Source organism: Eubalaena glacialis, chromosome 5 (assembly GCF_028564815.1).
Source record: "Eubalaena glacialis isolate mEubGla1 chromosome 5, mEubGla1.1.hap2.+ XY, whole genome shotgun sequence".
Classification (NCBI taxonomy): domain Eukaryota; kingdom Metazoa; phylum Chordata; class Mammalia; order Artiodactyla; family Balaenidae; genus Eubalaena; species Eubalaena glacialis.
In genome coordinates this window covers 23,340,706-23,350,534 of record NC_083720.1, presented here as the reverse complement: position 1 = coordinate 23,350,534, position 9,829 = coordinate 23,340,706, and the positions used below count along the sequence as shown (strand labels likewise).

The 9,829-nt window shown below is 34.0% G+C and overlaps 1 pseudogene; it reads left to right on the top strand.

Annotated features, from left to right (window-relative positions):
- The first annotated feature begins 5,419 nt into the window (after positions 1–5,419).
- Positions 5,420–6,522, top strand: LOC133091949 (spindle and kinetochore-associated protein 1-like; annotated as a pseudogene).
- Positions 6,523–9,829: the final 3,307 nt, after the last annotated feature.

Here is a 9,829-nt window from a genome sequence, read left to right as displayed (position 1 = left end):
ATGGTCTTACCCTTTTGTAACATTCACATTGCTGATCCCTCCAATAGAAAAATCTGAAATATAGAAATATTATACTGAGAATTTCAACTAAGAAAGACATACCACATCTTATCCATCTAAGTTGTACTCCATGATTAGCACAGTACCTAGCGTGTGTTAGGCCCTCAGTGACTGTAAGATGAGGAAATTATATTTCTTAAGGGGAGATATATTGTCTTGTTTTATATCTCAACCACTTAGCAACTTACTTTTAAATTTATAGACTCCTGTAACAGATCAAACACATACTATTATTGCCCAAAACCCACTGACAACCAACTTTACCATTCCTACTTAAACTTTCATTTTATTACTTTACCACATTTGACAAATAATGTCACTATTAGTAAGGAGAAAGAGGGAAAATGGTATTTCTTGAGCACTTGCTCTGGGTCAGACACTATGTAAAAACTCCATGTACATTATGTCATTCAATCATCATAATATCACAATGAAATTATCACTTTTACTCCCCATTCTACAGATGGGGAACTAATGATGGTAAGTAGTGAACCCAGATTCTCTGGCTTTAAAGCTTGTACTTTTAAACACTACAATGTTTAATCCTAATATTCATTATTTGCACACTCCTTTTAAGACATATTATTTTCCTTCAGTAAAGCTACTCTCCTCAGTTAGATGAATCATAGGTCCCAGTTTTCCCAGTTCAACACTGTTATGCTTGTTACCTGGCTTAATTATTAATAGTGCCCCCTTTTACTTTCAAAGGTATCTGAGTGTGGATGATAAATCATATGGTCTCCTTACCTCTTATTTCATCTACATCTGAGTAATCAGTCCTCATTATTGTTTTGCCCAGGTGGAGCAACTTCTCCAGAGAATGACATTTAGAAGACCCTCTTTATCTCTTCACCAAGACACTTTCTTCACCTTTTTCAAAGAAGAGCTTGACTAAAGTTCTCATAGAGATATCTTTAACAACACAGCATGATGGCATTTTTCTTACTTGAAAATCTCTCAGTGATCTAAAATAAGACTCTTGATTTATTAAGCAGCATTTTTAAATTGTTTGCCTTAGTACAACTTTTATATGATCTGATCTTGGACAGTATGCTGCACTGTTTTGTTTGTTCATTTATTACCAGCATTATATTTTTCTGGGGAAGCATTTAAGTCAGTTAAAATAAAAGATGTAGGCAAAGTAGGTTAGAAAAGGAAAATCTGGATCAAAGAGAAAGAAAAATGTAAATATGGTAAGAGAAATTGTCAAAATACTATTGCTGCTGTGGCAAATTATCACAAACTTAGTGACTTAAAATAACACAAATCTATTCCTATACAGTTCTAGAGATCAGAAGTCCATCACAGGTCTCATTCTGCTAAGAGACAACTACCAAAGTGTAACATACACCTAATAGAAATTCCAGGAGGAGAAAAAAAGAGAGAAAAGAAGAAATACTTGAGCAATCATGACAGAATATTCCAAAATTAATGTTAGACACCAAACTAAAAGATTAAAAAGAATCTACACCTAGGCATATATTCCAACTGCAAAAGAGCAAAGATAAAGAAAACATCTTGAAAGAAGCCAGAGGATAAGACATCTTATCTATACAAGAGTAAAGATAATAACTACACCTGACTTCTTCTGCAAAACAACGCCAAGAAAGGAGAGTTGAGTGAAATACTTAAAGCATAAAGAAAAGAACAAAGCAAAACAAAACATTTACCTAGAATTCCTTACCCTACAAAATTATCCTTCGAAAGTGAAGGAGAAATAGACTTTCTCAGACAAATGAAAATTAAGGGTATTTGTTGCCTGTAGACCTGCCTTGAAAGAAATGTGAAAAGAAGTTCTTCACAGAGAAGGAAAATGATATAGATCAGAAACCTGAATCTACATAAAGACAAAAAGAGCACTGGAGAAGGAATCAGTAAAGATATAATAAAATTAAAACTTGTACTTTTCTTATTCTTAATTGATCTAATATTTGTTCAAAATAATAATAGCAACAATGTATTCAAATATATATATACATACGTATATATGTGTGTGTGTGTATATATATATATATATATATATATATATATATGCACCTGTCTGCTTATGTGTAAGTAAAATGAGTGACAGCAATAAAATAAGGGACAGGAGGGAAGAATTAGGATTATTTTGTTATTATAAGGCACTCACACTATCTGTGAGGTGGTAGTATAATACTATCAGAAAGTACACTTGGATTAGTTGTAAATTATTGCAAATTCTGGGCAACCACTAAAAAAAATTTTTTTTCAAGTATAACTAATATGCTAAGGAAGAAGAGAAAATGAGATCATGTAAAAGTCTCAATTAAAACCACAAATGGCAGAAGAAGAGTGAAAGACAAAAATAGGGTCAAAGAATAAGGGCAATGAATAGAAAACAGTAACAAATATGGTAGATATTACTCCAATTATAGCAATATTCATTTTAAACATCAATAGTCTCATCATATTGATTAAAAGACAGAGATTGTCAGAGTGGACACTTAAAAGTGAAGACACATAAAGATTAACAGTAAATCAATGAGAAAGATATACCATGCTTGTACTAATCAAAAGAAAGCAGTAGCAGCTATGTTAATTTCAGACAGAGCAGACTTCAGAGCAAGAAAACTTGTCAGGGATAAACAGGGGCATTATGTAATGATAAAGTGGTCAGTTCCCCAAGAAGACATAACAATTGCTAATGTGTTTGCACCAAACCAGAGAGTGTCAAAATATGTGAGGCAAAAACTGATAAATTGCAAGGAGAAACAGATGAATCTGCCACAAGAGTTGGAGACTTCAACACCCCTCTATCAGAAGGGGACAGATCGAGCAGGCAGAAAACCGGTGAGGACTTAGTTGAACTAAGTTGATATCACCATCAATCAACTGGATATAACTGACATTAATTGGCTATTTCATCCAACCACAGCAGAACAGACATTCTTCTCAAACTCACTTGAGACCACATTCTGGACCATAAAACCCACCTTAACAAGTTTAAAAGAATAGAAATTATACAATGTCTGCTCTCAAATCACAAAGGATTTATGCTAGAAATCAATAACAGAATAATAGCTGGAAAATCCCAAAATAGTTGGGGGTTGGACAACACACTTCTAAATAATACATGAATCAAAGAAGAAATCTCAAGAGAAATTTTAAAAATATTTTGAACAAAATGAAAATGGAAACACAACTTACTGTGAGATGCAAGGAAAGCAGAGCTTAGAGAGAAATGCATAGCATTGAATACATATACTAAGAAAGAAGACAGATCTAAAATCAGTAATCTAAGCTTCCACCTTAGGAACTAAAAAACATTTTAAATAAAGAATAAAAATTAGAACAGAAACCAATAAAATTGAAAACAGGACACCAACAGAGAAAAATCAACAAAAACAAAAGCTAGTTCTTTGAAAAGATTAATAAATTTGATGAGACTCTAGCCAGGATAACTAAGAAGAAAAGAGAGAAGATACAAATTACTAATATTGGAAATGAAAAAGGAGACATCACTAGAGGTCCCATGGACATTAAAAGAATAATAAAAAGTATGAACAGCTCTGGCTCAAATATTTGATAACATAGATTAAATGGACCAATTCCTTGAAAGAAACAATCTGTCAATACTCACAAAAGAAAAAGTAAATAACAGGAGAAGACAAGATAGAGACCAGGAGAAAATATTTGCAGAAGATATATCTGACAAAGGACTATTATCCAAAATATACAAAGAACTCTTAAAATTCAACAATAAGAAAAACAACTAAATTAAACAATAGCCCAAAAATTTGACCAGACACTTCACCAAAGGCAATACACAGGTGACAAAATAGCATATGAAAAGATGTTTAACATTATATGTCATTAAGAATTTGTAAATTAAAACAATGAGATACCACTACACAACTATTAGAATGGCCAAAATTTAGAAGATTAACAACACCAAATGCTGGCAAGCGTGTGGAGCAACAGGAACTCCCATTCATTGCTAATGGGAATGCATAATTGTACAGCCACTTTGGTAAACACTTTGGCAGTTTTTCAAAGCTAAACATAATGATGTGTCAATGTAGTTCATTGACTGTAACAAGTCTACCACTCTGGTATGTGATTTTGATAGTGGGGAGGCTGTGTGCATGTGCGGACAAAGGATATATAGGAAATCTCTGTGTCTTTCACTCAATTTCTCTGTGAACCTAAAACTACCCTAAAAAATAAAGTCTATTAAAAGATTAAAGTAAAATAAAAATAAATTTTAAAGAAAAGATTTCCATGTTTGCTATAGATAGAAGTAATGTATCTGGATTAATTAATAGAATGTTTTAGCTTTCACATTTTCATTACTTAAATTTTCAGTATCTACACACTGTTCTATAAAATAATAATTAAAAATAAGCATTGCTTCTGATTTGCATGATATAAGACTCTGCATTATTCATTACTTTTAGATACCTAAAATTTTATAAGATAAAAAATAACTAAGTAGGGATAATATATAAGAATAATTGTGGTAGCAATATAGGAGTAGGGGATTAAGAGGTACAAATTATTATGTATAAAATTAGCTACAAGGATATGTTGTACAACAAGGGGGGATATAAAAAATATTTTATAATAACTATAAATGGAGTATAACCTTTAAAAACTGTGAATCACTATATTATACACCTGTAACGTATAATTTAAAAAAATTAAATAATTGAGTTAAAATAAAGATATTAAAGGACTAAGGGGATATATAGGTCTCACCTCCCCCATCCCCCAAAAATCAGAATTTGCCAAAAAAGCACATTTTCTTCTATATACTCTTAGAGGATTTTCTAGAACATTCTCCAAAGCCATAGAAGGACTTAAATATTTTATTCATTAAATGCACATTGGGATTCACAAGTAAAAGAAATGTCATTGCTCCTGAAGACAACATGTCTAGATAAATACTGATGCCCCATCCCAGAAAGGTATAAGATCCATTATCAATTAATTATTAAGGACCTACCTACCGTGTGCTCACCCATCATAAACACTGAGTGTGATATAAAGATAAGACAACGCCCTGTTATCTTTCAGGGAAAGGGAGAAATAAAGAAGGCTTTAATATGGAGATCGTATATGAATTGCAGAATGGGTGAAACAGGGAGCACAGATTTATTAATTTAAATATAACTGTTTATTTTGAAAAAGAGGCGGAAACGCGCGCGACCCCTGAGCAGCCTGCCTGGGGCGCTGATGTGCGCTTGCTCTGCACCGAGTCCAAGGGGCAGTTTGAATTTCGCTCCCTGAGTCGGGTCTCCCGATCCTGGGCTTGTGGTGCAGACTGGAGGGGTCTTGGCGCCTCGCGACACCACTGAGTGGGCCCTTTGCTCCCGGACCCGCACTAGAGGCTTAAAGGATGGCCTCCTCATTTCTGGTACAATTATGCTCGCATATTAATGAAAAGATTGGAAATATTAAAAAAAACTCTGTCATTGAGAAATTGTGGACTGTATTAAAACAGGATATGAGATCATTGTAGTAAATGAACTTCCAAATAAATTGGAATTGGAAATTCAGTATCAAGAACAAACCAACAATTCACTCAAGGAACTCTTTGAACCTCTTGGAGAAGATTGTAAAGATGTGGAACATCTCAAAGAAAACATTCCTTCCCATTTGCCTCAAGTAACCCAGAACTTTGTTAATGGATCAGATCTTGACCCTGAACAACCAAAGATGAGGAAACTGCACCCACAAAGAAGCCCCCCAAAGAGCAAAGAAGTATTAAAGAAATGTCATTTATAACTTCTGATGAGTTTAATGGCATTCTTGTGTACATGAAATCCCACCTAACCTATTGTCAAATTAATGATGTTATTAAAGAAATCAACAAGGCAGGGACTTCCCTAGTGGCACAGTGGTTAGAATCCGCCTGCCGATGCAGGGGCCACGGGTTTGATCCCTGGTTCGGGAAGATCCCACATGCCATGGAGCAACTAAGCCCATGTGCCACAACTACTGAGCCTGTGCTCTAGAGCCTGCATGCCACAACTACTGAAGCCTACATGCCTAGAGCCCGTGCTCTGCAACAAGAGAAGGCACTGCAATGAGAAGCCCACACACTGCAACAAAGAGTAGCCCCTGCTCACCACAACTAGAGAAAGCCCACGCGCAGCAACGAAGACCCAACGATGAAGACCCAACGGAGACAAAAATAAATAAACAAATAAATTTTTTAAAAAAAGAAAAGAAATCAACAAGGCAGTAGTTAGTAAATATAAGATCCTACATCAACCAAAAAAGTCTATGAGTTCTGTGGCCAGAAGTCTCTATCACAGATTTATTGATGAAGAAATGAAGGAAACCAAAGAGCATTATTTTGTAGTGGAAGTTGACATAAAGGAGTTGACGGCTTTGAAAGTTGAAAAGAGGTTTCATGTAACACTGAATATTTTACAACACTGCCGGAGGCTATCAGAGGTCCGAGGGGGAGAACTTACCCGATATGTTATAACATAAGGTCCTTTTGAGCTTCTGAACCAGCCAACGGTAGAGATAGAGGCTATTCCTATAGTTTCCTTATATGTAATTTCTTTATATATAATTTCTTTAGCTTTTTCATTTTCTTTTCTGTTTGTTTCTTGTAAAAATAAAACTTAAATAATGTATATTTTAAAATCCACTTTCTTACAGTAAATATTTAATCACCTACCATGTAAGCCTCTGTTCTAGGCATACAATGGAACTAAAAAATGTTCATATTTAGTTTTGGTGTTTAGTGACAGTGCTGCCAACCCCAGGAAGACAGGTGCAGATGTGATAATAAAAGTCAAAGTTCAAGAAGATGAGATCAAGGACATCCAGGCTCTTTAGAAGTAAAGGTCATTAGTGTCTAAATTCCACTAATGATATTTCAGTCTACAGGAAAAAGTTGGATCTGGAGGCGGCCCATCCACGTGGTTATTCTGCTTTCCCATATGTGGTTAAGGAACAGCTTACCTGAACTGCATTCAGTGTAAATCAATCTGTAAACATCGACCTGTAATGAAATTGTAATAAAAGTATATTGAGATGAAAAAGATGATAAAATAAGATGTGTAAGCAGATTGATAGTGGTCACGGAAAACAAGTGGTTGGATTGTAAGAATTTAATGGAGTTTCTCTTCCGCACTTGGGGAGACTGTTAGTCTATCTGTGTCTCAGTGAGCGTTCTCCAGAGAAACAGAACAGTAGGTTATCCATCTAACTATATCTATCTCTATATCTATCTGCCTATCTATCATCTATCTATCTATCATCTATCTATCATCTGTCTATCATCTATCTATCTATCATCTATCAATCTATCATCTATCTGCAGAGATTTATTATGAGGAATTGGCTGATGTGATTATGGAGGCTGAGAGGCCCCCAGATCTACCGTCTGCAAGCTGGAGGCCCAGGAAAGCCGGTGGTGTGATTCAGTCTGAGCGTGAGGGCCTGGAAACAGGGGAGCCAGGCCAGATCAGATGAGATGTTTCAGCTCAGCAGTGAGGCAGGAAGAAAAAGAGCAAATTCCTCCTGCCTTCCTCCACCTTTCATTCTGTTCGGGTCTTGGACGGATGGGAGGATGCCCACACACACAGGGGAGGTCAGTCTGTTTCACTGAGTCCACTGATTCCAATGCTCATCTCATCTCGAAACATCCTCAAGGACACACCCAGAAACAATGTTTAATCTGGGCGCCCATGGCCAGTCAAGTCGACACATAAAGTTAACCGCCACAATCTATGTCCATGCCATCTGCTTGGCAGGTTGATCCTCGTAGCAGAGAAAAAACTGTCTCACCAGGCCCAGCTGCCCGGTTAACACTGTCAGTGTGATGATCACAGAATACATTATGGGCACTGCTCACTTATTGTTATCCTTTCTTTCTCCCTAATTTAAATGCAGGTATATTTAATTTTTCACGTCTCAGTTTAATTAAAAATAGTGGCATTATCTTTTACTTTTTTAAAGTCTTGCTTGTTTTTTCTCTATGAATCATTTTTCCGTACGTTCTCTATCAAAAACATTTTCTCTGTTTAAGATTTCTTTTCCTGAAACTCGTATTGAACAACTGTGTCAGTAAGTTTAATTCTTGCAGAATGGATACTGAGTCTCTGTTTTGATTATTAGCATGTAATCAATACAGTTGGTAAAATCGTATTCCTCAAAGACTAATAAAGACATTAATTTTCAAACAATAAATAAATAAATATAATCGTTTATTTTGTTTTACTGTATTTATATGGAAAGGATTTTTTGTAAAGAATAAAATAAAAGGTTAAGCTAATGGCAGGGCTGCCTTCTCTACTTACTCATGAAGACTCAAATCATATTTCTTATTCCTAATTTCCATAAGCAAAGATTGGTTATAAAATTATCTGTGCTATAAATCTTTTCTGTAATATACAGGTACTTATGTTTACATGTAAATACACATATATATAAATTACATGTCATTGAATATATGTGAATAAATAAAAGAGTTATACTGATATTAATATATATCTAAAATATAGAGGTATATTAGAAAAGTCTGAATGTATATATAAAAAACTTCAACCGTGGTTATTCCTAGATAATAGATATAATTTTATTTGATTATGGGTCTTCCTACTTTATAGTTTTGGTTTTATTTTCCAGTGACCATGCATTATGTTCATAATCATGAAAAATAACAAGTTCATAAAAATACTCATTTCTAAAATTTTTAATTTATAGTGAAATAATCATAGTCCACCATGAAATTTACAGTAGTTTCTTTAAAAAAATAAAAGCAGATGGATAGTAGTTAAAGTTAAAACAAAATATTTTTAACACAAGTCTCTGATTCTTTCAAGATCTGAATATACCAACTTAAACTAATTGTAATAATTCTGAAAACCCTGTTATTTAGAAGAAAAGATGATTACATATATGATATGAATTCAATAATAACATTATTATTTGCAATAAAATTGCAATTTGAAAAAAAAAAACACATGAATTACCTACTTAAGGTTTTGCCTACATGTTTGTGAATACTAAAAATAAAAGGAAAATAGAGGAGAAAAAGTATTTTGCTTCATTCATATTCAACGACTATTTTATGTGTAGCTCTTCAATGATTAAAGAAATGGATTTTGACCAGAATAGTTATAATGGATCATCCCACAGCAGGAAGTTAGTCAGCCCCTGTGATTCATTCTGCCCACTTTAGAAAAACAATTAAGCAGTAACTTTCCTGTCCTTTATTAATTTAATATGACAAACCTAATGCAGTGGCAACATTCGTGGACATGCAATGACTACCCAGAAGTTTATAATACAAATTTTTATGAACAGCATGTAAGTTATTTTTAAGAGTTTGATAATAGTGTCAACATTTGGAAAGTGTTCTCATCTTATTAATAAACACATTGCTTGTTCTCACAAGCAGGCCTAAATAACAAGGCATGTTAACAAAAGACTTCATCAATTTAAAACTCTAAATATTTTTGGTTGTTTTCTTGTTGTGTGTGTGTGAGTGTGAGTGAGTTTGGAGACATATTAATAGAACAGTTAGTCATTTTACTGAAAAATTAATTTAGAAACAAAACCTTATCCTTGATAAAAAGTGTGTGCATATATAATAATAATGGTGAAAGGTAAATACATTTAAATAAAACTTGCACACTAGCTCTCTACAAACTGTTAGTTGCACTTTAAATTACATATAAAAATGTAGTTGTAACTCCAAAAGCTATTCTAAGTCACAGCAGAGATTTTTGTGTCTCACAAATCAGAACCTTTTTTTATCCCTCATACATTTTTATTACTTTAT